The sequence below is a fragment of the Euprymna scolopes genome, chromosome 7 (assembly GCF_053919585.1).
Source record: "Euprymna scolopes isolate OS-2025 chromosome 7, ASM5391958v1, whole genome shotgun sequence".
Lineage (NCBI taxonomy): Eukaryota > Metazoa > Mollusca > Cephalopoda > Sepiida > Sepiolidae > Euprymna > Euprymna scolopes.
Window position 1 is genome coordinate 32851622 of NC_136488.1, and position 21980 is coordinate 32873601.

A 21980-nucleotide genomic window follows, 5' to 3' on the forward strand; every position below is an offset into this window, starting at 1 on the left:
ACTGAACCACAGATGCGATATATCGTTTACAGAACATAATTATTTCCTTTTCCATTTTGTCATTATTGCTTTGAATGTCATTCAAACAAAAGGAATCGAAATTACACTCTCATTATTTACTTATTTTTGATGTATTCTTCATTAATGAGTTTGACAAAATTTCATTGCATCGACCGGGAATCGAACCCGGGCCGCCCGCGTGGAAGGCGAGCATTCTACCACTGAACCACCGATGCGATATATCGTTCACAGAACATAATTCTTTCCTTTGCCATTTTGTCATTAATGATTTGAATGTCATTCCAACAAAAGGAATCGAAATTACACTCTCATTATTTACTTATTTTTGATGTATTCTTCATTAATGAGTTTGACAAAATTTCATTGTATCGACCGGGAATCGAACCCGGGCCGCCCGCGTGGAAGGCGAGCATTTTACCACTGAACCACCGATTCGATATATCGTTCACAGAACATAATTCTTTCCTTTGCCATTTTGTCATTAATGCTTTGAATGTCATTCCAACAAAAGGAATCGAAATTACACTCTCATTATTTACTTATTTTGGATGAATTCTTCATTAATGAGTTTGACAAAATTTCTTTGCATCGACCGGGAATCGACCCCGGGCCGCCCGCGTGGCAGGCGAGTATTCTACCACTGAACCACCGATGCGATATATCGTTTACAGAACATAATTCTTTCCTTTGCCATTTTGTCATTAATGCTTTGAATGTCATTCCAACAACAGGAATCGAAATTACACTCTCATTATTTACTTATTTTTGGTGTATTCTTCATTAATGAGTTTGACAAAATTTCATTGCATCGACCGGGAATCGAATCCGGGCCGCCCGCGCGGCAGGCGAGCATTCTACCACTGAACCACCGATGCGATATATCGTTCACAGAACATAATTCTTTCCTTTGCCATTTTGTCATTAATGCTTTGAATGTCATTCCAACAAAAGGAATCGAAATTGCACTCTCATTATTTACTTATTTTGGATGAATTCTTCATTAATGAGTTTGACAAAATTTCTTTGCATCGACCGGGAATCGACCCCCGGCAACCCGCGTGGCAGGCGAGCATTCTACCACTGAACCACCGATGCGATATATCGTTCACAGAACATAATTCTGTCCTTTGCCATTTTGTCATTAATGCTTTGAATGTCATTCCTACAAAAGGAATCGAAATTACACTCTCATTATTTACTTATTTTTGATGTATTCTTCATTAATGAGTTTGACAAAATTTCATTGCATCGACCCGGAATCGAACCCGGGCGCGCGCGTGGAAGGCGAGCATTTTACCACTGAACCACCGATGCGATATATCGTTCACAGAACATAATTCTGTCCTTTGCCATTTTGTCATTAATGCTTTGAATGTCATTCCAACAAAAGGAATCGAAATTACACTCTCATTATTTACTTATTTTTGATGTATTCTTCATTAATTGGTTCGACAAAATTTCATTGCATCGACCTGGAATCGAACCCGGGCCGCCCGCGTGGCAGGCGAGCATTCTACCACTGAACCACCGATGCGATAAATCGTTCAGCAAACATAATTCATTCCTTTGCCATTTTGTCATTAATGCTTTGAATGTCATTCCTACAAAAGGAATCGAAATTACACTTTCATTATTTACTTATTTTTGATGTATTCTTCATTAATGAGTTTGACAAAATTTCATTGCATCGACCGGGATTCGAACCCGGGCCGCCCGCGTGGAAGGCGAGCATTCTACCACTGAACCAACGATGCGATATATCGTTTACAGAACATAAGTCTTTCCTTTGCCATTTTGTCATTAATGCTTTGAATGTCATTCCAACAAAAGGAATCGAAATTACACTCTCATTATTTACTTATTTTTGATGTATTCTTCATTAATGAGTTTGACAAAATTTCATTGCATCGACCGGGAATCGAACCCGGGCCGCCCGCGTGGCAGGCGAGCATTCTACCACTGAACCAACGATGCGATATATCGTTTACAGAACATAATTCTTTCCTTTGCCATTTTGTCATTAATGCTTTGAATGTCATTCCAACAAAAGGAATCGAAATTACACTCTCATTATTTGCTTCGTTTTTTATGTATTCTTCATTAATGAGTTTGACAACATTTCACTGCATCGACCGGGAATCGAACCCAGGCCGCCCGCGTGGCAGGCGAGCATTCTACCACTGAACCACAGATGCGATATATCGTTTACAGAACATAATTATTTCCTTTTCCATTTTGTCATTATTGCTTTGAATGTCATTCCAACAAAAGGAATCGAAATTACACTCTCATTATTTACTTATTTTTGATGTATTCTTCATTAATGAGTTTGACAAAATTTCATTGCATCGACCGGGAATCGAACCCGGGCCGCCCGCGTGGAAGGCGAGCATTCTACCACTGAACCACCGATGCGATATATCGTTCACAGAACATAATTCTTTCCTTTGCCATTTTGTCATTAATGATTTGAATGTCATTCCAACAAAAGGAATCGAAATTACACTCTCATTATTTACTTATTTTTGATGTATTCTTCATTAATGAGTTTGACAAAATTTCATTGTATCGACCGGGAATCGAACCCGGGCCGCCCGCGTGGAAGGCGAGCATTTTACCACTGAACCACCGATTCGATATATCGTTCACAGAACATAATTCTTTCCTTTGCCATTTTGTCATTAATGCTTTGAATGTCATTCCAACAAAAGGAATCGAAATTACACTCTCATTATTTACTTATTTTGGATGAATTCTTCATTAATGAGTTTGACAAAATTTCTTTGCATCGACCGGGAATCGACCCCGGGCCGCCCGCGTGGCAGGCGAGTATTCTACCACTGAACCACCGATGCGATATATCGTTTACAGAACATAATTCTTTCCTTTGCCATTTTGTCATTAATGCTTTGAATGTCATTCCAACAACAGGAATCGAAATTACACTCTCATTATTTACTTATTTTTGGTGTATTCTTCATTAATGAGTTTGACAAAATTTCATTGCATCGACCGGGAATCGAATCCGGGCCGCCCGCGCGGCAGGCGAGCATTCTACCACTGAACCACCGATGCGATATATCGTTCACAGAACATAATTCTTTCCTTTGCCATTTTGTCATTAATGCTTTGAATGTCATTCCAACAAAAGGAATCGAAATTACACTCTCATTATTTACTTATTTTGGATGAATTCTTCATTAATGAGTTTGACAAAATTTCTTTGCATCGACCGGGAATCGACCCCCGGCAACCCGCGTGGCAGGCGAGCATTCTACCACTGAACCACCGATGCGATATATCGTTCACAGAACATAATTCTGTCCTTTGCCATTTTGTCATTAATGCTTTGAATGTCATTCCTACAAAAGGAATCGAAATTACACTCTCATTATTTACTTATTTTTGATGTATTCTTCATTAATGAGTTTGACAAAATTTCATTGCATCGACCCGGAATCGAACCCGGGCGCGCGCGTGGAAGGCGAGCATTTTACCACTGAACCACCGATGCGATATATCGTTCACAGAACATAATTCTGTCCTTTGCCATTTTGTCATTAATGCTTTGAATGTCATTCCAACAAAAGGAATCGAAATTACACTCTCATTATTTACTTATTTTTGATGTATTCTTCATTAATTGGTTCGACAAAATTTCATTGCATCGACCTGGAATCGAACCCGGGCCGCCCGCGTGGCAGGCGAGCATTCTACCACTGAACCACCGATGCGATAAATCGTTCAGCAAACATAATTCATTCCTTTGCCATTTTGTCATTAATGCTTTGAATGTCATTCCTACAAAAGGAATCGAAATTACACTTTCATTATTTACTTATTTTTGATGTATTCTTCATTAATGAGTTTGACAACATTTTATTGCATCGACCGGGAATCGAACCCGGGCCGCCCGCCTGGCAGGCGAGCATTCTACCACTGAACCACCGATGCGATATATCGTTCACAGAACATAATTCTTTCCTTTGCCATTTTGTCATTAATGCTTTGAATGTCATTCTAACAAAAAGAATCGAAATTACACTCTCATTATTTACTAATTTTTGATGTATTCTTCATGAATGAGTTTGACAAAATTTCATTGCATCGACCGGGAATCGAACCCGGGCCGCCCGCGTGGCAGGCGTGCATTCTACCACTGAACCACCGATGCGATATATCATTCACAGAACATAATTTTTTCCTTTGCCATTTTGTCATTAATGCTTTGAATGTCATTCCAACAAAAGGAATCGAAATTACACTCTCATTATTTACTTATTTTTTATGTATTCTTCATTAATGAGTTTTACAAAATTTCATTGAATCGACCGGGAATCAAACCCGGGCCGCCCGCGTGGGAGGCGAGCATTCTACCACTGAACCACCGTTGGGATATATCGTTCACAGAACATAATTCTTTCCTCTGCCATTTTGTCATTAATGCTTTGAATGTCATTCCAACAAAAGGAATCGAAATTACACTCTCATTGTTTACTTCGTTTTTTTATGTATTCTTCATTAATGAGTTTGAAAAGATTTCATTGCATCGACCGGGAATCGAACCCGGGCCGCCCGCGTTGTAAGCGAGCCTTCTACCACTGAACCTCCGATGCGATATATCGTTAACAGAACATAATTCTTTACTTTGCCATTTTGTCATTAATGCTTTGAATGTCATTCCAACAAAATGAATACAAATTACACTCTCATTATTTACTTATTTTTGATGTATACTTCATTAATGAGTTTGACAAAATTTCATTGCATCGACCGGGAATCGAACCCGGGCCGCCCGCGTGGCAGGCGAGCATTCTACCACTGAACCACCGATGCGATATATCGTTCACAGAACATAATTTTTTCCTTTGCCATTTTGTCATTAATGCTTTGAATGTCATTCCAACAAAAGGAATCGAAATTACACTCTCATTATTTACTTATTTTTGATGTATTCTTCATTAATGAGTTTGACAACATTTCATTGCATCGACCGGGAATCGAACCCGGGCCGCCCGCGTGGAAGGCGAGCATTTTACCACTGAACAACCGATGCGATATATCGTTCACAGAACATAATTCTTTCCTTTGCCATTTTGTCATTAATGCTTTGAATGTCATTCCAACAAAAGGAATCGAAATTACACTCTCATTATTTACTTATTTTTGATGTATTCTTCATTAATGAGTTTGACAAAATTTCACTGCATCGACCCGGAATCGAACCCGGGCCCCCCGTGTTACAGCCGAGAATTCCACCACTGAACCACCGATGCGATATATCGTTCACAGAACATAATTCTTTCCTTTGCCATTTTGTCATTAATGCTTTGAATGTCATTCCAACAAAAGGAATCGAAATTACACTCTCATTATTTACTTATTTTTGATGTATTCTTCATTAATGAGTTTGACAAAATTTCATTGCATCGACCGGGAATCGAACCCGGGCCGCCCGCCTAGCAGGCGAGCATGCTACCACTGAACCACCGATGCGATATATCGTTCACAGAACATAATTCTTTCCTTTGCCATTTTGTCATTAATGCTTTGAATGTCATTCCAACAAAAGGAATCGAAATTACACTCTCATTATTTACTTATTTTTGATGTATTCTTCATTAATGAGTTTGACAAAATTTAATGGCATTGACCGGGAATCGAACCCGGGCGTCCCGCGTGGCAGGCGAGCATTCTACCACTGAACCACCGATGCGATATATCGTTCACAGAACATAATTATTTCCTTTGCCATTTTGTCATTAATGCTTTGAATGTCATTCCAACAAAAGGAATCGAAATTACACTCTCATTATTTACTTATTTTTTATGTATTCTTCATTAATGAGTTTGACAAAATTTCATTGCATCGACCGGGAATCGAACCCGGGCCGCCCGCGTGGCAGGCGAGCATTCTACCACTGAACCACCGATGCGATATATCGTTCACAGAACATAATTCTTTCCTTTGCCATTTTGTCCTTAATGCTTTGAATGTCATTCCAACAAAAGGAATCGAAATAACACTCTCATTATTTACTTATTTTTGATGTATTCTTCATTAATGAGTTTGACAAAATTTCATTGCATCGACCGGGAATCGAACCCGGGCCGCCCGCGTGGAAGGCGAGCATTTTACCACTGAACAACCGATGCGATATATCGTTCACAGAACATAATTCTTTCCTTTGCCATTTTGTCATTAATGCTTTGAATGTGATTCCAACAGAAGGAATCGAAATTACACTCTCATTATTTACTTATTTTTGATGTATTCTTCATTAATGAGTTTGACAAAATTTCATTGCATCGACCCGGAATCGAACCCGGGCCCCCCGTGTTACAGCCGGGAATTCTACCACTGAACCACCGATGCGATATATCGTTCACATAACATAATTCTTTCCTTTGCCATTTTGTCATTAATGCTTTGAATGTCATTCCAACAAAAGGAATCGAAATTACACTCTCATTATTTACTTCGTTTTTTATGTATACTTCATTAATGAGTTTGACAAAATTTCATTGCATGAGGTCGGGCATTTAACCCGGGCCGCCCGCGTGGCAGGCGAGCATTCTACCACTGAACCACCGATGCGATATATCGTTCACAGAACATAATTCTTTCCTTTGCCATTTTGTCATTAATGCTTTGAATGTCATTCCAATAAAAGGAATCGAAATTACACTCTCATTATTTACTTATTTTTGATGTATTCTTCATTAATGAGTTTGACAAAATTTCATTGCATCGACCGGGAATCGAACACGGGCCGCCCGCGTGGCAGGCGAGCATTCTACCACTGAACCACCGATTCGATATATCGTTCACAGAACATAATTCTTTCCTTTGCCATTTTGTCATTAATGCTTTGAATGTCATTCCAACAAAAGGAATCGAAATTACACTCTCATCATTTACTTATGTTTGATGTATTCTTCATTAATGAGTTTGACAAAATCTCATTGCATCGACCGGGAATCGAACCCGGGCCGCCCGCGTGGCAGGCGAGCATTCTACCACTGAACCACCGATGCGATATATCGTTCACAGACATAATTCTTTCCTTTGCCATTTTGTCATTAATGCTTTGAATGTCATTCCAACAAAAGGAATCGAAATTACACTCTCATTATTTACTTATTTTTTTATGTATTCTTCATTAATGAGGTTGACAAAATTTCATTGCATCGACTCGGCATCGAACCCGGGCCGACCGCGTGGCAGGCGAGCATTCTACCACTGAACCACCGATGCGATATATCGTTCACAGAACATAATTCTTTCCTTTGCCATTTTGTCATTAATGCTTTGAATGTCATTCCAACAAAAGGAATCGAAATTACACTCTCATTATTTACTTATTTTTTATGTATTCTTCATTAATGAGTTTGACAAAATTTCATTGCATCGACCTGGAATCGAACCCGGGCCGCCCGCGTAGCAGGCGAGCATTCTACCACTGAACCACCGATGCGATATATCGTTAACTGAACATAATTCTTTCCTTTGCTATTTTGTCATTAATGCTTTGAATGTCATTCCAACAAAAGGAATCGAAATTACACTCTCATTATTTAATTATTTTTTATGTATTCTTGATTAATGAGTTTGACAAAATTTCATTGCATCGACCCGGAATCGAACCCGGGCCCCCCGCGTGGCAGGCGAGCATTCTACCACTGAACCACCGATGCGATATATCGTTCACAGAACATAATGATTTTCTTTGCCATTTTGTCATTAATGCTTTGAATGTCATTCCAACAAAAGGAATCGAAATTACACTCTCATTATTTACTTCGTTTTTTATGTATTCTTCATTAATGAGTTTGACAAAATTTCATTGCATGGGATCGGGAATTGAACCCGGGCCGCCCGCGTGGTAGGCGAGCATTCTACCACTGAACCACCGATGCGATATATCGTTCACAGAACATAATTCTTTCCTTTGCAATATTGTTATTAATGCTTTGAATGTCATTCCAACAAAAGGAATCGAAATTACACTCTCATTATTTACTTATTTTTTATGTAATCTTCATTAATGAGTTTGACAAAACTCCATTGCATCGACCGGGAGTGGAACCCGGGCCACCCGCGTGGCAGGCGAGCATTCTACCACTGAACCACCGATGCGATATATCGTTCACAGAACATAATGATTTTCTTTGCCATTTTGTCATTAATGCTTTGAATGTCATTCCAACAAAAGGAATCGAAATTACACTCTCATTATTTAATTATTTTTTATGTATTCTTGATTAATGAGTTTGACAAAATTTCATTGCATCGACCCGGAATCGAACCCGGGCCCCCCGCGTGGCAGGCGAGCATTCTACCACTGAACGACCGATGCGATATATCGTTCACAGAACATAATGATTTTCTTTGCCATTGTATCATTAATGCTTTGAATGTCATTCCAACAAAAGGAATCGAAATTACACTCTCATTATTTACTTCGTTTTTTATGTATTCTTCATTAATGAGTTTGACAAAATTTCATTGCATGGGATCGGGAATTGAACCCGGGCCGCCCGCGTGGTAGGCGAGCATTCTACCACTGAACCACCGATGCGATACATCGTTAACAGAACATAATTCTTTCCTTTGCAATTTTGTCATTAATGCTTTGAATGTCATTCCAACAAAAGGAATCGAAATTACACTCTCATTATTTACTTATTTTTGATGTATTCTTCATTAATGAGTTTGACAAAATTTCATTGCATCGACCGGGAATCGAACCCGGGCCGCCCGCGTGGCAGGCGAGCATTCTACCACCGAACCACCGATGCGATATATCGTCCACAGAACATACTTCTTTCCTTTGCTATTTTTTCATGAATGCTTTGAATGTCATTCCAACAAAAGGAATCGGAATTACACTCTCATTATTTACTTATTTTTGATGTATTCTTCATTAATGAGTTTGACAAAATTTCATTGCATCGACCGGGAATCGAACCCGGGCCGCCCGCGTGGCAGGCGAGCATTCTACCACTGAACCACCGATGCGATATATCGTTCACAGAACATAATTCTTTCCTTTGCCATTTTGTCATTAATGCTTTGAATGTCATTCCAACAAAAGGAATCGAAATTACACTCTCATTATTTACTTATTTTTGATGTATTCTTCATTAATGAGTTTGACAAAATTTCATTGCATCGACCGGGAATCGAACCCGGGCCGCCAACGTAGCAGGCGAGCATTCTACCACTGAACCACCGATGCGATATATCGTTCACAGAACATAATTCTTTCCTTTGCCATTTTGTCATTAATGCTTTGAATGTCATTCCAACAAAAGGAATCGAAATTACACTCTCATTATTTACGTCGTTTTTTATGTATTCTTCATTAATGAGTTTGACAAAATGTCATTGCATCGACCGGGAATCGAACCCGGGCCGCCCGCGTGGCAGGCGAGCATTCTACCACTGAACCACCGATGCGATATATCGTTCACTGAACATAAATCTTTCCTTTGCCATTTTGTCATTAATGCTGTGAATGTCATTCCAACAAAAGGAATCGAAATTACACTCTCATTATTTAATTATTTTTTATGTATTCTTGATTAATGAGTTTGACAAAATTTCATTGCATCGACCCGGAATCGAACCCGGGCCCCCCGCGTGGCAGGCGAGCATTCTACCACTGAACCACCGATGCGATATATCGTTCACAGAACATAATGATTTCCTTTGCCATTTTGTCATTAATGCTTTGAATGTCATTCCAACAAAAGGAATCGAAATTACACTCTCATTATTTACTTCGTTTTTTATGTATTCTTCATTAATGAGTTTGACAAAATTTCATTGCATGGGATCGGGAATAGAACCCGGGCCGCCAGCGTGGTAGGCGAGCATTCTACCACTGAACCACCGATGCGATATATCGTTCACAGAACATAATTCTTTCCTTTGCAATATTGTCATTAATGCTTTGAATGTCATTCCAACAAAAGGAATCGAAATTACACTCTCATTATTTACTTTTTTTTTATGTATTCTTCATTAATGAGTTTGACAAAACTCCATTGCATCGACCGGGAGTGGAACCCGGGCAACCTGCGTGGCAGGCGAGCATTCTACCACTGAACCACCGATGCGATACATCGTTAACAGAACATAATTCTTTCCTTTGCCATTTTGTCATTAATGCTTTGAATGTCATTCCAACAAAAGGAATCGAAATTACACTCTCATTATTTACTTATTTTTGATGTATTCTTCATTAATGAGTTTGACAAAATTTCATTGCATCGACCGGGAATCGAACCCGGGCCGCCCGCGTGGCAGGCGAGCATTCTACCACTGAACCACCGATGCGATATATCGTTCACAGAACATACTTCTTTCCTTTGCTATTTTTTCATGAATGCTTTGAATGTCATTCCAACAAAAGGAATCGGAATTACACTCTCATTATTTACTTATTTTTGATGTATTCTTCATTAATGAGTTTGACAAAATTTCATTGCATCGACCGGGAATCGAACCCGGGCCGCCCGCGTAGCAGGCGAGCATTCTACCACTGAACCACCGATGCGATATATCGTTCACAGAACATAATTCTTTCCTTTGCCAATTTGTCATTAATGCTTTGAATGTCATTCCAACAAAAGGAATCGAAATTACACTCTCATTATTTACTTATTTTTGATGTATTCTTGATTAATGAGTTTGACAAAATTTCATTGCATGGGATCGGGAATTGAACCCGGGCCGCCCGCGTCGCAGGCGAGCATTCTACCACTAAACAACCGATGCGATATATCGTTCACAGAACATAATTCTTTCCTTTGCAATATTGTCATTAATGCTTTGAATGTCATTCCAACAAAAGGAATCGAAATTACACTCTCATTATTTACTTATTTTTGATGTATTCTTCATTAATGAGTTTGACAAAATTTCATTGCATCGACCGGGAATCGAACCCGGGCCGCCCGCGTGGCAGGCGAGCATTCTACCACTGAACCAACGATGCGATATATCGTCCACAGAACATAATTCTTTCCTTTGCCATTTTGTCATTAATGCTTTGAATGTCATTCCGTCAAAAGGAATCGAAATTACACTTTCATTATTTACTTATTTTTGATGTATTCTTGATTAATGAGTTTGACAAAATTTCATTGCATGGGATCGGGAATTGAACCCGGGCCGCCCGCGTTGCAGGCGAGCATTCTACCACTGAACCACCGATGCGATATATCGTTCACAGAACATAATTCTTTCCTTTGCAATATTGTCATTAATGCTTTGAATGTCATTCCAACAAAAGGAATCGAAATTACACTCTCATTATTTACTTATTTTTGATGTATTCTTCATTAATGAGTTTGACAAAATTTCATTGCATCGACCGGGAGTGGAACCCGAGCCACCCGCGTGGCAGGCGAGCATTCTACCACTGAACCACCGATGCGATACATCGTTAACTGAACATAATTCTTTCCTTTGCCATTTTGTCATTAATTCTTTGAATGTCATTCCAACAAAAGGAATCGAAATTACACTCTCATTATTTACTTATTTTTGATGTATTCTTCATTAATGAGTTTGACAAAATTTCATTGCATCGACCGGGAATCGAACCCGGGCCGCCCGCGTGGCAGGCGAGCATTCTACCACTGAACCACCGATGCGATATATCGTTCACAGAACATAATTCTTTCCTTTGCCATTTTGTCATTAATGCTTTGAATGTCATTCCGTCAAAAGGAATCGAAATTACACTTTCATTATTTACTTATTTTTGATGTATTCTTGATTAATGAGTTTGACAAAATTTCATTGCATGGGATCGGGAATTGAACCCGGGCCGCCCGCGTGGCAGGCGAGCATTCTACCACTGAACCACCGATGCGATATATCGTTCACAGAACATAATTCTTTCCTTTGCAATATTGTCATTAATGCTTTGAATGTCATTCCAACAAAAGGAATCGAAATTACACTCTCATTATTTACTTATTTTTGATGTATTCTTCATTAATGAGTTTGACAAAATTTCATTGCATCGACCGGGAGTGGAACCCGAGCCACCCGCGTGGCAGGGGAGCATTCTACCACTGAACCACCGATGCGATACATCGTTAACTGAACATAATTCTTTCCTTTGCCATTTTGTCATTAATGCTTTGAATGTCATTCCAACAAAAGGAATCGAAATTACACTCTCATTATTTACGTCGTTTTTGATGTATTCTTCATTAATGAGTTTGACAAAATTTCATTGCATCGACCGGGAATCGAACCCGGGCCGCCCGCGTGGCAGGCGAGAATTCTACCACTGAACCACCGATGCGATATATCGTTCACAGAACATAATTCTTTCCTTTGCCATTTTGTCATTAATGCTTTGAATGTCATTCCGTCAAAAGGAATCGAAATTACACTCTCATTATTTACTTATTTTTGATGCATTCTTGATTAATGAGTTTGACAAAATTTCATTGCATCGACCGGGAATCGAACCCGGGCCGCCCGCGTGGCAGGCGAGCATTCTACCACTGAACCACCGATGCGATATATCATTCACAGAACATAATTCTTTCCTTTGCCATTTTGTCATGAATGCTTTGAATGTCATTCCAACAAACGGAATCCGAATTACACTCTCATTATTTACTTATTTTTTATGTATTCTTCATTAATGAGTTTGACAAAATTTCATTGCATCGACCGGGAATCGAACCCAGGCCGCCCGCGTGGCAGGCGAGCATTCTACCACTGAACCACCGATGCGATATATCGTTCACAGAACATAATTCTTTCCTTTGACATTTTGTCATAATGCTTTGAATGTATTTCCAACAAAATGAATCGAAATTACACTCTCATTATGTACTTATTTTTGATGTATTCTTCATTAATGAGTTTGACAAAATTTCATTGCATGGGATCGGGAATTGAACCCGGGCCGCCAGCGTGGTAGGCGAGCATTCTACCACTGAACCACCGATGCGATATATCGTTCACAGAACATAATTCTTTCCTTTGCAATATTGTCATTAATGCTTTGAATGTCATTCCAACAAAAGGAATCGAAATTACACTCTCATTATTTACTTATTTTTTATGTATTCTTCATTAATGAGTTTGACAAAACTCCATTGCATCGACCGGGAGTGGAACCCGGGCCACCTACGTGGCAGGCGAGCATTCTACCACTGAACCACCGATGCGATACATCGTTAACAGAACATAATTCTTTCCTTTGCCATTTTGTCATTAATGCTTTGAATGTCATTCCAACAAAAGGAATCGAAATTACACTCTCATTATTTACTTATTTTTGATGTATTCTTCATTAATGAGTTTGACAAAATTTCATTGCATCGACCGGGAATCGAACCCGGGCCGCCCGCGTAGCAGGCGAGCATTCTACCACTGAACCACCGATGCGATATATCGTTCACAGAACATACTTCTTTCCTTTGCCATTTTGTCATTAATGCTTTGAATGTCATTCCGTCAAAAGGAATCGAAATTACACTTTCATTATTTACTTATTTTTGATGTATTCTTGATTAATGAGTTTGACAAAATTTCATTGCATGGGATCGGGAATTGAACCCGGGCCGCCCGCGTGGCAGGCGAGCATTCTACCACTAAACCACCGATGCGATATATCGTTCACAGAACATAATTCTTTCCTTTGCAATATTGTCATTAATGCTTTGAATGTCATTCGAACAAAAGGAATCGAAATTACACTCTCATTATTTACTTATTTTTGATGTATTCTTCATTAATGAGTTTGACAAAATTTCATTGCATCGACCGGGAATCGAACCCGGGCCGCCCGCGTGGCAGGCGAGCATTCTACCACTGAACCACCGATGCGATATATCTTTCACAGAACATACTTCTTTCCTTTGCCATTTTGTCATTAATGCTTTGAATGTCATTCCGTCAAAAGGAATCGAAATTACACTTTCATTATTTACTTATTTTTGATGTATTCTTGATTAATGAGTTTGACAAAATTTCATTGCATGGGATCGGGAATTGAACCCGGGCCGCCCGCGTGGCAGGCGAGCATTCTACCACTGAACCACCGATGCGATACATCGTTCACAGAACATAATTCTTTCCTTTGCAATATTGTCATTAATGCTTTGAATGTCATTCCAACAAAAGGAATCGAAATTACACTCTCATTATTTACTTATTTTTGATGTATTCTTCATTAATGAGTTTGACAAAATTTCATTGCATCGACCGGGAGTGGAACCCGAGCCACCCGCGTGGAAGGCGAGCATTCTACAACTGAACCACCGATGCGATACATCGTTAACTGAACATAATTATTTCCTTTGCCATTTTGTCGTTAATGCTTTGAATGTCATTCCAACAAAAGGAATCGAAATTACACTCTCATTATTTACTTATTTTTGATGTATTCTTCATTAATGAGTTTGACAAAATTTCATTGCATCGACCGGGAATCGAACCCGGGCCGCCCGCGTGGCAGGCGAGCATTCTACCACTGAACCTCCGATGCGATATATCGTTCACAGAACATACTTCTTTCCTTTGCTATTTTTTCATGAATGCTTTGAATGTCATTCCAACAAAAGGAATCGGAATTACACTCTCATTATTTACTTATTTTTGATGTATTCTTCATTAATGAGTTTGACAAAATTTCATTGCATCGACCGGGAATCGAACCCGGGCCGCCCGCGTGGCAGGCGAGCATTCTACCACTGAACCACCGATGCGATATATCGTTCACAGAACATAATTCTTTCCTTTGCCAATTTGTCATTAATGCTTTGAATGTCATTCCAACAAAAGGAATCGAAATTACACTCTCATTATTTACTTATTTTTGATGTATTCTTCATTAATGAGTTTGACAAAATTTCATTGCATCGACCGGGAATCGAACCCGGGCCGCCCACGTGGCAGGAAAGCATTCTACCACTGAATCACCGATGCGATATATCGTTCACAGAACATAATTCTTTCCTTTGCAATTTTGTCATTAATGCTTTGAATGTCATTCCAACAAAAGGAATCGAAATTACACTCTCATTATTTACTTCGTTTTTTATGTATTCTTCATAATTGAGTTTGACAAAATTTCATTGCATCGACCGGGAATCGAACCCGGGCCGCCCGCGTGGCAGGCGAACATTCTACCACTGAACCACCGATGCGATATATCGTTCACAGAACATAATACTTTCCTTTGCCATTTTGTCATTAATGCTTTGAATGTCATTCCAACAAAAGGAATCGAAATTACACTCTCATTATTTACTTATTTTTGATGTATTCTTCATTAATGAGTTTGACAAAATTTCATTGCATCGACCGGGAATCGAACCCGGGCCGCCCGCGTAGCAGGCGAGCATTCTACCACTGAACCACCGATGCGATATATCGTTTACAGAACATAATTCTTTCCTTTGCCATTTTGTCATTAATGCTTTGAATGTCATTCCAGCAAAAGGAATCGAAATTACACTCTCATTATTTACTTATTTTTGATGTATTCTTCATTAATGAGTTTGACAAAATTTCATTGCATCGACCGGGAATCGAACCCGGGCCGCCCGCTGGCAGGCAAGCATTCTACCACTGAACCACCGATGCTATATATCCTTCACAGAACATAATTCTGTCCTTTGCCATTTTCTCATGAATGCTTTGAATGTCATTCCAGCAAAAGGAATCGAAATTACACTCTCATTATTTACTTATTTTTGATGCATTCTTGATTAATGAGTTTGACAAAATTTCATTGCATCGACCGGGAATCGAACCCGGGCCGCCGCGTGGCAGGCGAGCATTCTACCACTGAACCACCGATGCGATATATCGTTCACAGAACATAATTCTTTCCTTTGGCATTTTGTCATTAATGCTTTGAATGTCATTCCAACAAAAGGAATCGAAATTACACTCTCATTATTTACTTATATTTGATGTATTCTTCATTAATGAGTTTGACAAAATTTCATTGCATCGACCGGGAATCAAACCCGGGCCGCCCACGTGGCAGGCAAGCATTCTACCACTGAATCACCGATGCGATATATCGTTCACAGAACATAATTCTTTCCTTTGCAATTTTGTCATTAATGCTTTGAATGTCATTCCAACAAAAGGAATCGAAATTACACTCTCATTATTTACTTATTTTTGATGTATTCTTCATTAATGAGTTTGACATAATTTCATTGCATCGACCGGGAATCGAACCCGGGCCGCCCGCGTGGCAGGCAAGCATTCTACCACTGAACCACCGATGCGATATATCGTTCGCAGAACATAATTCTTCCCTGTGCCATTTTGTCATTAATGCTTTGAATGTCATTCCAACAAAAGGAATCGAAATTACACTCTCATTATTTATTTCGTTTTTTATGTATTCTCTATAATTGAGTTTGACAAAATTTCATTGCATCGACCGGGAATCGAACCCGGGCCGCCCGCGTGGCAGGCGAGCATTCTACCACTGAACCACCGATGCGATATATCGTTCACAGAACATAATTCTTTCCTTTGCCATTTTGTCATTAATGCTTTGAATGTCATTCCAACAAAAGGAATCGAAATTACACTCTCATTATTTACTTATTTTTGATGTATTCTTCATTAATGAGTTTGACAAAATTTCATTGCATCGACCGGGAATCGAACCCGGGCCGCCCGCGTGGCAGGCGAGCATTCTACCACTGAACCACCGATGCGATATATCGTTAACAGAACATAATTCTTTCCTTTGCCATTTTGTCATTAATGCTTTGAATGTCATTCCAGCAAAAGGAATCGAAATTACACTCTCATTATTTACTTTTTTTTGATGCATTCTTGATTAATGAGTTTGACAAAATTTCATTGCATCGACCGGGAATCGAACCCGGGCCGCCCGCGTGGCAGGCGAGCATTCTACCACTGAACCACCGATGCGATATATCATTCACAGAACATAATTCTTTCCTTTGCCATTTTCTCATGAATGCTTTGAATGTCATTCCAACAAACGGAATCCGAATTACACTCTCATTATTTACTTATTTTTGATGTATTCTTCATTAATGAGTTTGACAAAATTTCATTGCATCGACCGGGAATCGAACCCAGGCCACCCGCGTGGCAGGCGAGCATTCTACTACTGAACCACCGATGCGATATATCGTTCACAGAACATAATTCTTTCCTTTGCCATTTTGTCATTAATGCTTTGAATGTCATTCCAACAAAAGGAATCGAAATTACACTCTCATTATTTACTTATTTTTGATGTATTCTTCATTAATGAGTTTGACAAAATTTCATTGCATGGGACCGGGAATTGAACCCGGGCCGCCCGCGTGGCAGGCGAGCATTCTACCACTGAACCACCGATGCGATATATCGGTCACAGAACATAATTCTTTCCTTTGGCATTTTGTCATTAATGCTTTGAATGTCATTCCAACAAAAGGAATCGAAATTACACTCTCATTATTTACTTATTTTTGATGTATTCTTCATTAATGAGTTTGACAAAATTTCATTGCATCGACCGGGAATCGAACCCGGGCCGCCTGCGTGGCAGGCAAGCATTCTACCACTGAATCACCGATGTGATATATCGTTCACGGAACATAATTCTTTCCTTTGCCATTTTGTCATTAATGCTTTGAATGTCATTTCAACAAAAGGAATCGAAATTACACTCTCATTATTTACTTATTTTTGATATATTCTTCATTAATGAGTTTGACAAAATTTCATTGCATCGACCGGGAATCGAACCCGGGGCCGCCCGCGTGGCAGGCAAGCATTCTACCACTGAACCACCGATGCGATATATCGTTCACAGAACATAATTCTTTCCTTTGCCAATTTGTCATTAATGCTTTGAATGTCATTCCAACAAAAGGAATCGAAATTACACTCTCATTATTTACTTCGATTTATATGTATTCTTCATTAATGAGTTTGACAAAATTTCATTGCATCGACCGGGAATCGAACCCGGGGCGCCCGCGTGGCAGGCGAGCATTCTACCACTGAACCACCGATGCGATATATCGTTCACAGAACATAATTCTTTCCTTTGCCATTTTGTCATTAATGCTTTGAATGTCATTCCAACAAAAGGAATCGAAATTACACTCTCATTATTTACTTATTTTTTATGTATTCTTCATTAATGAGTTTGACAAAATTACATTGCATCGACCGGGAATCGATCCCGGGCCGCCCGCCTGGCAGGCGAGCATTCTACCACTGAACCACCGATGCGATATGTCCTTCACAGAACATAATTCTGTCCTTTGCCATTTTGTCATTAATGCTTTGAATGTAATTCCGACGAAAGGAATCGAAATTACACTCTCATTATTTAATGATTTTTTATGTATTCTTGATTAATGAGTTTGACAAAATTTCATTGCATCGACCCGGAATCGAACCCGGGCCCCCCGTGCTCCAGCCGAGCATTCTACCACTGAACCACCGATGCGATATATCGTTCACAGAACATAATTCTTTCCTTTGCCATTTTGTCATTAATGCTTTGAATGTCATTCCAACAAAAGGAATCAAAATTACACTCTCATTATTTACTTCGTTTTTTATGTATTCTTCATTAATGAGTTTGACAAAATTTCATTGCACGAGATCGGGCATTGAACCCGGGCCGCCCATGTGGCAGGCGAGCATTCTACCACTGAACCACCGATCCGATATATCGTTCACAGAACATAATTCTTTCCTTTGCCATTTTGTCATTAATGCTTTGAATGTCATTCCAATAAAAGGAATCGAAATTACACTCTCATTATTTACTTATTTTTGATGTATTCTTGATTAATGAGTTTGACAAAATTTCATTGCATCGACCGGGAATCGAACACGGGCCGCCCGCTTGGCAGGCGAGCATTCTACCACTGAACCACCGATGCGATATATCGTTAACAGAACATATTTCTTTCCTTTGTCATTTTGTCATTAATGCTTTGAATGTCATTCCAACAAAAGGAATCGAAATTACACTCTCATTATTTACTTATTTTTGATGTATTCTTCATTAATGAGTTTGACAAAATTTCATTGCATCGACCGGGAATCGAACCCGGGCCGCCCGCGTGGCAGGCGAGCATTCTACCACTGAACCACCGATGCGATATATCGTTCACAGAACATAATTCTTTCCTTGGCCATTTTGTCATTAATGCTTTGAATGTCATTCCAACAAAAGGAATCGAAATTACACTCTCATTATTTACTTATTTCTGATGTGATGTATTCTTCATCAATGAGTTTGACAAAATTTCATTGCATCGACACGGAATCGAACCCGGGCCGCCCGCGTGGCAGGCGAGCATTCTACCACTGAACCACCGATGCGATATATCGTTCACTGAACATAATGATTTACCTTGCCATTTTGTCATTAATGCTTTGAATGTCATTCCAACAAAAGGAATCGAAATTACACTCTCATTATTTACTTCGTTTTTTATGTATTCTTCATTAATGAGTTTGACAAAATTTCATTGCATCGACCGGGAATCGAACCACGCCCGCCCGCGTGGCAGGCGAGCATTCTACCACTGAACCACCGATGCGATATATCGTTAACAGAACATAATTCTTTCCTTTGCCATTTTGTCATTAATGCTTTGAATGTCATTCCAACAAAAGGAATCGAAATTACACTCTCATTATTTACTTATTTTTGATGTATTCTTCATTAATGAGTTTGACAAAATTTCATTGCATCGACCGGGAATCGAACCCGGGCCGCCCGCGTGGCAGGCGAGCATTCTACCACTGAACCACCGATGCGATATATCGCTCACAGAACATAATTCTTTCCTTGGCCATTTTGTCATTAATGCTTTGAATGTCATTCCAACAAAAGGAATCGAAATTACACTCTCATTATTTACTTATTTCTGATGTGATGTATTCTTCATCAATGAGTTTGACAAAATTTCATTGCATCGACACGGAATCGAACCCGGGCCGCCCGCGTTGCAGGCGAGCATTCTACCACTGAACCACCGATGCGATATATCGTTAACAGAACATAATTCTTTCCTTTGCCATTTTGCAATTAATGCTTTGAATGTCATTCCAACAAAAGGAATCGAAATTACACTCTCATTATTTACTTATTTTTGATGTATTCTTGATTAATGAGTTTGACAAAATTTCATTGAATGGGATCGGGAATTGAACCCGGACCGCCCGCGTGGCAGGCGAGCATTCTACTACTGAACCACCGATTCGATATATCGTTCACAGAACATAATTCTTTCCTTTGCCATTTTGTCATTAATGCTTTGAATGTCATTCCAACAAAAGGAATCGAAATTACACTCTCATTATTTACTTATTTTTGATGTATTCTTCATTAATGAGTTTGACAAAATTTCATTGCATCGACCGGGAATCGAACCACGCCCGCCCGCGTGGCAGGCGAGCATTCTACCACTGAACCACCGATGCGATATATCGTTAACAGAACATAATTCTTTCCTTTGCCATTTTGTGATTAATGCTTTGAATTTCATTCCAACAAAAGGAATCGAAATTACACTCTCATTATTTACTTATTTTTGATGTATTCTTCATTAATGAGTTTGACAAAATTTCATTGCATCGACCGGGAATCGAACCCGGGCCGCCCGCTTGGCAGGCGAGCATTCTACCACTGAACCACCGATGCGATATATCGTTCACAGAACATAACTTTCCTTTGCCATTTTGTCATTAATGCTTTGAATGTCATTCCAACAAAAGGAATCGAAATTACACTCTCATTATTTACTTATTTTTGATGTATTCTTCATTAATGAGTTTGACAAAATTTCATTGCATCGACCGGGAATCGAACCCGGGCCGCCCGCGTGGCAGGCGAACATTCTACCACTGAACCACCGATGCGATATATCGTTCACAGAACATAATTCTTTCCTTTGCCATTTTGTCATTAATGCTTTGAATGTCATTCCAACAAAAGGAATCGAAATTACACTCTCATTATTTACTTATTTCTGATGTGATGTATTCTTCATTAATGAGTTTGACAAAATCTAATTGCATCGACCGGGAATCGAACCCCGGCCGCCCGCGTGGCTGGCGAGCATTCTACCACTGAACCACCGATGCGATATATCGTTCACAAAACATAATTCTTTCCTTTGCCATTGTTTCATGAATGCTTTTAATGTCATTCCAACAAAAGGAATCGAAATTACACTCTCATTATTTACTTCGTTTTTTAGGTATTCTTCATTAATGAGTTTGACAAAATTTCATTGCATCGACCGGGAATCGAACCCGGGCCGCCCGCGTGGCAGGCGAGCATTCTACCACTGAACCACCGATGCGATATATCGTTCACAGAACATAATTCTTTCCTTTGCCATTTTGTCATTAATGCTTTGAATGTCATTCCAACAAAAGGAATCGAAATTACACTCTCATTATTTACTTATTTTTTTATGTATTCTTCATTAATGAGTTTGACAAAATTTCATTGCATCGACTCGGAATCGAACCCGGGCCGCCCGCGTGGAAGGCGACCATTCTACCACTGAACCACCGATGCGATATATCGTTCACAGAACATAATTCTTTCCTTTGCCATTTTGTCATTAAGCTTTGAATGTCATTCCAACAAAAGGAATCGAAATTACACTCTCATTATTTACTTATTTTTGATGTATTCTTCATTAATGAGTTTTTAAAAAGTTCATGGCATCGACCGGGAATCGAACCCGGGCCGCCCGCTTAGCAGGCGAGCATTCTACCACTGAACCACCGATGCGATATATCCATCACGGAACATAATTCTTTCCTTTGCCATTTTGTCATTAATGCTTTGAATGTCATTCCAACAAAAGGAATCGAAATTACACTCTCATTATTTACTTCGTTTTTTATGTATTCTTCATTAATGAGTTTGACAAAATTT

At 39.4% G+C, this 21980-nt stretch overlaps 61 non-coding genes across 61 annotated transcripts; all 61 read right to left on the bottom strand.

Annotated features, from left to right (window-relative positions):
- Positions 1–165: 165 nt before the first annotated feature.
- On the bottom strand, positions 166–236 carry Trnag-ucc (transfer RNA glycine (anticodon UCC)). Its single transcript has one exon. It is a non-coding gene; the product is annotated as a tRNA-Gly (tRNA).
- A 149-nt stretch (positions 237–385) lies between these two features.
- Trnag-ucc (transfer RNA glycine (anticodon UCC)) lies at positions 386–456 on the bottom strand. The gene has a single exon. It is a non-coding gene; the product is annotated as a tRNA-Gly (tRNA).
- Positions 457–825: 369 nt separating this feature from the next.
- Trnag-gcc (transfer RNA glycine (anticodon GCC)) lies at positions 826–896 on the bottom strand. Its single transcript has one exon. It is a non-coding gene; the product is annotated as a tRNA-Gly (tRNA).
- A 369-nt stretch (positions 897–1265) lies between these two features.
- Positions 1266–1335, bottom strand: Trnag-ucc (transfer RNA glycine (anticodon UCC)). The gene has a single exon. It is a non-coding gene; the product is annotated as a tRNA-Gly (tRNA).
- A 149-nt stretch (positions 1336–1484) lies between these two features.
- Trnag-gcc (transfer RNA glycine (anticodon GCC)) lies at positions 1485–1555 on the bottom strand. Its single transcript has one exon. It is a non-coding gene; the product is annotated as a tRNA-Gly (tRNA).
- A 149-nt stretch (positions 1556–1704) lies between these two features.
- On the bottom strand, positions 1705–1775 carry Trnag-ucc (transfer RNA glycine (anticodon UCC)). Its single transcript has one exon. It is a non-coding gene; the product is annotated as a tRNA-Gly (tRNA).
- Positions 1776–1924: 149 nt separating this feature from the next.
- Positions 1925–1995, bottom strand: Trnag-gcc (transfer RNA glycine (anticodon GCC)). Its single transcript has one exon. It is a non-coding gene; the product is annotated as a tRNA-Gly (tRNA).
- Positions 1996–2365: 370 nt separating this feature from the next.
- Trnag-ucc (transfer RNA glycine (anticodon UCC)) lies at positions 2366–2436 on the bottom strand. Its single transcript has one exon. It is a non-coding gene; the product is annotated as a tRNA-Gly (tRNA).
- A 149-nt stretch (positions 2437–2585) lies between these two features.
- Positions 2586–2656, bottom strand: Trnag-ucc (transfer RNA glycine (anticodon UCC)). The gene has a single exon. It is a non-coding gene; the product is annotated as a tRNA-Gly (tRNA).
- A 369-nt stretch (positions 2657–3025) lies between these two features.
- Trnag-gcc (transfer RNA glycine (anticodon GCC)) lies at positions 3026–3096 on the bottom strand. The gene has a single exon. It is a non-coding gene; the product is annotated as a tRNA-Gly (tRNA).
- A 369-nt stretch (positions 3097–3465) lies between these two features.
- Trnag-ucc (transfer RNA glycine (anticodon UCC)) lies at positions 3466–3535 on the bottom strand. The gene has a single exon. It is a non-coding gene; the product is annotated as a tRNA-Gly (tRNA).
- Positions 3536–3684: 149 nt separating this feature from the next.
- On the bottom strand, positions 3685–3755 carry Trnag-gcc (transfer RNA glycine (anticodon GCC)). Its single transcript has one exon. It is a non-coding gene; the product is annotated as a tRNA-Gly (tRNA).
- Positions 3756–3904: 149 nt separating this feature from the next.
- Trnag-gcc (transfer RNA glycine (anticodon GCC)) lies at positions 3905–3975 on the bottom strand. The gene has a single exon. It is a non-coding gene; the product is annotated as a tRNA-Gly (tRNA).
- Positions 3976–4124: 149 nt separating this feature from the next.
- Positions 4125–4195, bottom strand: Trnag-gcc (transfer RNA glycine (anticodon GCC)). Its single transcript has one exon. It is a non-coding gene; the product is annotated as a tRNA-Gly (tRNA).
- Positions 4196–4566: 371 nt separating this feature from the next.
- On the bottom strand, positions 4567–4637 carry Trnac-aca (transfer RNA cysteine (anticodon ACA)). Its single transcript has one exon. It is a non-coding gene; the product is annotated as a tRNA-Cys (tRNA).
- Positions 4638–4786: 149 nt separating this feature from the next.
- On the bottom strand, positions 4787–4857 carry Trnag-gcc (transfer RNA glycine (anticodon GCC)). Its single transcript has one exon. It is a non-coding gene; the product is annotated as a tRNA-Gly (tRNA).
- Positions 4858–5006: 149 nt separating this feature from the next.
- Trnag-ucc (transfer RNA glycine (anticodon UCC)) lies at positions 5007–5077 on the bottom strand. Its single transcript has one exon. It is a non-coding gene; the product is annotated as a tRNA-Gly (tRNA).
- A 369-nt stretch (positions 5078–5446) lies between these two features.
- Positions 5447–5517, bottom strand: Trnas-gcu (transfer RNA serine (anticodon GCU)). Its single transcript has one exon. It is a non-coding gene; the product is annotated as a tRNA-Ser (tRNA).
- A 369-nt stretch (positions 5518–5886) lies between these two features.
- On the bottom strand, positions 5887–5957 carry Trnag-gcc (transfer RNA glycine (anticodon GCC)). The gene has a single exon. It is a non-coding gene; the product is annotated as a tRNA-Gly (tRNA).
- A 149-nt stretch (positions 5958–6106) lies between these two features.
- Trnag-ucc (transfer RNA glycine (anticodon UCC)) lies at positions 6107–6177 on the bottom strand. Its single transcript has one exon. It is a non-coding gene; the product is annotated as a tRNA-Gly (tRNA).
- A 149-nt stretch (positions 6178–6326) lies between these two features.
- Positions 6327–6397, bottom strand: Trnay-gua (transfer RNA tyrosine (anticodon GUA)). The gene has a single exon. It is a non-coding gene; the product is annotated as a tRNA-Tyr (tRNA).
- Positions 6398–6988: 591 nt separating this feature from the next.
- On the bottom strand, positions 6989–7059 carry Trnag-gcc (transfer RNA glycine (anticodon GCC)). Its single transcript has one exon. It is a non-coding gene; the product is annotated as a tRNA-Gly (tRNA).
- A 369-nt stretch (positions 7060–7428) lies between these two features.
- Trnas-gcu (transfer RNA serine (anticodon GCU)) lies at positions 7429–7499 on the bottom strand. The gene has a single exon. It is a non-coding gene; the product is annotated as a tRNA-Ser (tRNA).
- A 370-nt stretch (positions 7500–7869) lies between these two features.
- Positions 7870–7941, bottom strand: Trnag-acc (transfer RNA glycine (anticodon ACC)). Its single transcript has one exon. It is a non-coding gene; the product is annotated as a tRNA-Gly (tRNA).
- Positions 7942–8090: 149 nt separating this feature from the next.
- On the bottom strand, positions 8091–8161 carry Trnag-gcc (transfer RNA glycine (anticodon GCC)). The gene has a single exon. It is a non-coding gene; the product is annotated as a tRNA-Gly (tRNA).
- A 370-nt stretch (positions 8162–8531) lies between these two features.
- Positions 8532–8603, bottom strand: Trnag-acc (transfer RNA glycine (anticodon ACC)). Its single transcript has one exon. It is a non-coding gene; the product is annotated as a tRNA-Gly (tRNA).
- A 149-nt stretch (positions 8604–8752) lies between these two features.
- Trnag-gcc (transfer RNA glycine (anticodon GCC)) lies at positions 8753–8823 on the bottom strand. Its single transcript has one exon. It is a non-coding gene; the product is annotated as a tRNA-Gly (tRNA).
- A 149-nt stretch (positions 8824–8972) lies between these two features.
- Trnag-gcc (transfer RNA glycine (anticodon GCC)) lies at positions 8973–9043 on the bottom strand. The gene has a single exon. It is a non-coding gene; the product is annotated as a tRNA-Gly (tRNA).
- A 149-nt stretch (positions 9044–9192) lies between these two features.
- Trnas-gcu (transfer RNA serine (anticodon GCU)) lies at positions 9193–9263 on the bottom strand. The gene has a single exon. It is a non-coding gene; the product is annotated as a tRNA-Ser (tRNA).
- A 150-nt stretch (positions 9264–9413) lies between these two features.
- Trnag-gcc (transfer RNA glycine (anticodon GCC)) lies at positions 9414–9484 on the bottom strand. The gene has a single exon. It is a non-coding gene; the product is annotated as a tRNA-Gly (tRNA).
- Positions 9485–10295: 811 nt separating this feature from the next.
- On the bottom strand, positions 10296–10366 carry Trnag-gcc (transfer RNA glycine (anticodon GCC)). The gene has a single exon. It is a non-coding gene; the product is annotated as a tRNA-Gly (tRNA).
- A 149-nt stretch (positions 10367–10515) lies between these two features.
- Positions 10516–10586, bottom strand: Trnas-gcu (transfer RNA serine (anticodon GCU)). Its single transcript has one exon. It is a non-coding gene; the product is annotated as a tRNA-Ser (tRNA).
- Positions 10587–10956: 370 nt separating this feature from the next.
- Positions 10957–11027, bottom strand: Trnag-gcc (transfer RNA glycine (anticodon GCC)). The gene has a single exon. It is a non-coding gene; the product is annotated as a tRNA-Gly (tRNA).
- A 149-nt stretch (positions 11028–11176) lies between these two features.
- Positions 11177–11248, bottom strand: Trnac-gca (transfer RNA cysteine (anticodon GCA)). Its single transcript has one exon. It is a non-coding gene; the product is annotated as a tRNA-Cys (tRNA).
- Positions 11249–11617: 369 nt separating this feature from the next.
- Positions 11618–11688, bottom strand: Trnag-gcc (transfer RNA glycine (anticodon GCC)). Its single transcript has one exon. It is a non-coding gene; the product is annotated as a tRNA-Gly (tRNA).
- Positions 11689–12279: 591 nt separating this feature from the next.
- Trnag-gcc (transfer RNA glycine (anticodon GCC)) lies at positions 12280–12350 on the bottom strand. The gene has a single exon. It is a non-coding gene; the product is annotated as a tRNA-Gly (tRNA).
- A 149-nt stretch (positions 12351–12499) lies between these two features.
- Trnag-gcc (transfer RNA glycine (anticodon GCC)) lies at positions 12500–12570 on the bottom strand. Its single transcript has one exon. It is a non-coding gene; the product is annotated as a tRNA-Gly (tRNA).
- Positions 12571–12719: 149 nt separating this feature from the next.
- Trnag-gcc (transfer RNA glycine (anticodon GCC)) lies at positions 12720–12790 on the bottom strand. The gene has a single exon. It is a non-coding gene; the product is annotated as a tRNA-Gly (tRNA).
- A 589-nt stretch (positions 12791–13379) lies between these two features.
- Positions 13380–13450, bottom strand: Trnas-gcu (transfer RNA serine (anticodon GCU)). The gene has a single exon. It is a non-coding gene; the product is annotated as a tRNA-Ser (tRNA).
- A 370-nt stretch (positions 13451–13820) lies between these two features.
- Trnag-gcc (transfer RNA glycine (anticodon GCC)) lies at positions 13821–13891 on the bottom strand. The gene has a single exon. It is a non-coding gene; the product is annotated as a tRNA-Gly (tRNA).
- A 590-nt stretch (positions 13892–14481) lies between these two features.
- Positions 14482–14552, bottom strand: Trnag-gcc (transfer RNA glycine (anticodon GCC)). The gene has a single exon. It is a non-coding gene; the product is annotated as a tRNA-Gly (tRNA).
- Positions 14553–14701: 149 nt separating this feature from the next.
- On the bottom strand, positions 14702–14772 carry Trnag-gcc (transfer RNA glycine (anticodon GCC)). Its single transcript has one exon. It is a non-coding gene; the product is annotated as a tRNA-Gly (tRNA).
- A 370-nt stretch (positions 14773–15142) lies between these two features.
- On the bottom strand, positions 15143–15213 carry Trnag-gcc (transfer RNA glycine (anticodon GCC)). Its single transcript has one exon. It is a non-coding gene; the product is annotated as a tRNA-Gly (tRNA).
- Positions 15214–15362: 149 nt separating this feature from the next.
- Positions 15363–15433, bottom strand: Trnas-gcu (transfer RNA serine (anticodon GCU)). Its single transcript has one exon. It is a non-coding gene; the product is annotated as a tRNA-Ser (tRNA).
- A 368-nt stretch (positions 15434–15801) lies between these two features.
- Positions 15802–15871, bottom strand: Trnag-gcc (transfer RNA glycine (anticodon GCC)). The gene has a single exon. It is a non-coding gene; the product is annotated as a tRNA-Gly (tRNA).
- Positions 15872–16240: 369 nt separating this feature from the next.
- On the bottom strand, positions 16241–16311 carry Trnag-gcc (transfer RNA glycine (anticodon GCC)). The gene has a single exon. It is a non-coding gene; the product is annotated as a tRNA-Gly (tRNA).
- Positions 16312–16461: 150 nt separating this feature from the next.
- On the bottom strand, positions 16462–16532 carry Trnag-gcc (transfer RNA glycine (anticodon GCC)). Its single transcript has one exon. It is a non-coding gene; the product is annotated as a tRNA-Gly (tRNA).
- Positions 16533–16681: 149 nt separating this feature from the next.
- On the bottom strand, positions 16682–16752 carry Trnag-gcc (transfer RNA glycine (anticodon GCC)). Its single transcript has one exon. It is a non-coding gene; the product is annotated as a tRNA-Gly (tRNA).
- Positions 16753–16901: 149 nt separating this feature from the next.
- Trnag-gcc (transfer RNA glycine (anticodon GCC)) lies at positions 16902–16972 on the bottom strand. The gene has a single exon. It is a non-coding gene; the product is annotated as a tRNA-Gly (tRNA).
- Positions 16973–17121: 149 nt separating this feature from the next.
- On the bottom strand, positions 17122–17192 carry Trnag-gcc (transfer RNA glycine (anticodon GCC)). Its single transcript has one exon. It is a non-coding gene; the product is annotated as a tRNA-Gly (tRNA).
- Positions 17193–17562: 370 nt separating this feature from the next.
- On the bottom strand, positions 17563–17633 carry Trnag-gcc (transfer RNA glycine (anticodon GCC)). Its single transcript has one exon. It is a non-coding gene; the product is annotated as a tRNA-Gly (tRNA).
- A 149-nt stretch (positions 17634–17782) lies between these two features.
- Trnag-gcc (transfer RNA glycine (anticodon GCC)) lies at positions 17783–17854 on the bottom strand. The gene has a single exon. It is a non-coding gene; the product is annotated as a tRNA-Gly (tRNA).
- Positions 17855–18004: 150 nt separating this feature from the next.
- Trnag-gcc (transfer RNA glycine (anticodon GCC)) lies at positions 18005–18075 on the bottom strand. Its single transcript has one exon. It is a non-coding gene; the product is annotated as a tRNA-Gly (tRNA).
- Positions 18076–18886: 811 nt separating this feature from the next.
- Positions 18887–18957, bottom strand: Trnag-gcc (transfer RNA glycine (anticodon GCC)). The gene has a single exon. It is a non-coding gene; the product is annotated as a tRNA-Gly (tRNA).
- Positions 18958–19106: 149 nt separating this feature from the next.
- On the bottom strand, positions 19107–19177 carry Trnag-gcc (transfer RNA glycine (anticodon GCC)). Its single transcript has one exon. It is a non-coding gene; the product is annotated as a tRNA-Gly (tRNA).
- Positions 19178–19772: 595 nt separating this feature from the next.
- On the bottom strand, positions 19773–19843 carry Trnag-gcc (transfer RNA glycine (anticodon GCC)). The gene has a single exon. It is a non-coding gene; the product is annotated as a tRNA-Gly (tRNA).
- Positions 19844–19997: 154 nt separating this feature from the next.
- Positions 19998–20068, bottom strand: Trnac-gca (transfer RNA cysteine (anticodon GCA)). The gene has a single exon. It is a non-coding gene; the product is annotated as a tRNA-Cys (tRNA).
- A 590-nt stretch (positions 20069–20658) lies between these two features.
- On the bottom strand, positions 20659–20729 carry Trnag-gcc (transfer RNA glycine (anticodon GCC)). Its single transcript has one exon. It is a non-coding gene; the product is annotated as a tRNA-Gly (tRNA).
- A 147-nt stretch (positions 20730–20876) lies between these two features.
- On the bottom strand, positions 20877–20947 carry Trnag-gcc (transfer RNA glycine (anticodon GCC)). The gene has a single exon. It is a non-coding gene; the product is annotated as a tRNA-Gly (tRNA).
- Positions 20948–21322: 375 nt separating this feature from the next.
- Positions 21323–21393, bottom strand: Trnag-gcc (transfer RNA glycine (anticodon GCC)). The gene has a single exon. It is a non-coding gene; the product is annotated as a tRNA-Gly (tRNA).
- Positions 21394–21762: 369 nt separating this feature from the next.
- On the bottom strand, positions 21763–21833 carry Trnas-gcu (transfer RNA serine (anticodon GCU)). Its single transcript has one exon. It is a non-coding gene; the product is annotated as a tRNA-Ser (tRNA).
- Between the last annotated feature and the right edge of the window lie 147 nt (positions 21834–21980).